This window comes from Diospyros lotus, chromosome 5 (assembly GCF_014633365.1).
Source record: "Diospyros lotus cultivar Yz01 chromosome 5, ASM1463336v1, whole genome shotgun sequence".
NCBI lineage: Eukaryota > Viridiplantae > Streptophyta > Magnoliopsida > Ericales > Ebenaceae > Diospyros > Diospyros lotus.
The window spans coordinates 26,787,994-26,790,342 of NC_068342.1; positions in this window are offsets into that span (position 1 = coordinate 26,787,994).

A 2,349-nucleotide genomic window follows, 5' to 3' on the forward strand; every position below is an offset into this window, starting at 1 on the left:
CACAATTTCACGCTAACAAAAATAAAAAATTAAGGGGTAGCAAGAATCGTAATTAATTAAATAAAAGAAAAGAAAAAGAAAAATAGTTATGGGAGAACCTGAGTACTTAAATAAAAGGATAGCATATTATAGTCTTTGCAAGTTCAAAAAACGCAGGAGGATAACATCTCTCAATAGAATTTAGATACCAAAATCCATGAGGGAATCAAAACAGCATTCTATAAAGAATAAATGTTCAAGAAACTTTAGAATTCTGAAAGAAATACTTAAAAGGCACAATCCAACACCCATATCGTTTCCCCCAGCAATGGCAAAATTTTAGGTGACAAGGAACAGACTAAACATTCATATCCCACCAATAATAACACCTGTTGATATAATAACCCCAATATCATCTCCATGTACTTCAAACATATGCAATTCAACAGTGTTACTTAATATTCCTATAAAACCAAACCATATTTAACTACAAAAAGGTTATCCAAACTGACTTAAAGTTATAACAGCCAAAAACACAACAGAAACTTGGGAACAAACGAGGCTACATAATCAGTGCCATCCTCATGAAAATTGCAAGGATAGTAGCTCACATGGTCAAAATTATCTTCTATCATGGAACTAAGTTCTTATCAGTTATTATGAAACATTTCTACAAACAGATTATACTTGGTTAGATCTTGCTTTGTGAAGGCTAGCAATCAACTAAGACATATATCAATATTGAGTTCGTCACCAATGTCTTATGCAAGGTGTGGCATTTATTTTCAACGATAAGTACGCATAAGTTACACGGTACCCTTTATAATAAAACCCTTAAGGCAATATTTAACTATTATTTATCTCGCATTGGTAAATGTAATTTTTCCACCCCAACCTCATCAAATATATGCCAAACCAAAAGGGCAAGGAATAAGAAGAGAACAACGTATCAAACCTCAATCCCACGTCAATAGGATAAAGAAAAAGACAACAGTAGAACAAAATATTACCTTCAAAAAAAGGAATAGTAAAATCAAAGTCTTTAGCAGCCGTCGAGAATCTCAAGTTCGAAAGAAATAGAGCACATCTGTACATTTTCATTGAGCCTCAAAATCACAATTTCCCGCTAACCAAAATGAAAAATTATGGTGCAGCAAGAATCGTAATTAATTAAATAAAAGGAAAACAAAAGAAATATAGTTATGGGCGAATCTGAGTAAATAAATGAAAGCATAGCAAATTATAGTTTCTTCAATTTCAAAAAATGCAGGAGGATAACAACTCTCATTAGAGTTTAGATAACAAAATCCACGAGGGAATCAAAATAGCATTCTATAAAAATAAATGTTCTAGAAACTTTAGAATTATGAAGGAAATACTTAAGAGGCACAATCCAACACCCATACCGGTTCCTCCAACAACGGCAAAATTTTAGGTTACAAGGCATGGACTAAACATGCCTATCCCACCAATAATAACACCGGTTGATATAATAACCCCAATATCATCTCCATATGCTTCAAACATATGCAATTCAATAGTGTTACTTAAAAGCCCTATAAAACTAAACCATATTTAACTACAAACAGGTTATCCAAATTGACTTAAAGTTATAACACCCAAAAACATAACAGAAACTTGGGAACAAAGAAGACTACATAATAAGTGTCATCCTCGTGAAAATTGCCACGATAGTAGCTCACATGGTCAAAATTATATCCTATTATAGTCCTAAGTTGCCATTAGTTATTATGAAACATTGTTATAGACAGATTATACTTGGTTAGATCCTGCTTTGTGAAGCCTAACAATCAACTAAAACATATATCAATATTGAGTTAATCACCAATGTCTTATGCAAGGTGAGGCAAATGATATTTGTGCCTCAATTTATTTTCAACGATATGTATGCAGAAGATTGCGGTACCCTTTATAATAAACCCCTTAAGGTAATATTTAATTGTTATTTATCTCACATTGGTAAATGTAATTTTATCACCCCAACCTCATCAAATATATGCCAAACCAAAACAGCAAGGAATAACAAGAGAACAACATATCAAACCTCTATCCCATAGCAATAGGATAAAGAAAAAGAAAACAATAGAATAAAATATTATCTTCAAAAAAAGGAATAGTTAAATCAATGTCTTTGGCGGACGCCAAGAATCTCAAGTTCGAAAGAAACAGAGCAAATCTATACGTTTTCATTGAGCCATAAAATAACAATTTCATGCTAACCAAAATGAAAAAATAAGGGGCAGTAAGAATCGCAATTAAATAAATAAAAGGAAAGCAAAAGAAAAATAATTATGGGTGAATCTGAATACTTAAATAAAAGCATAGCATATTATAGTTTTTGCAAGTTCA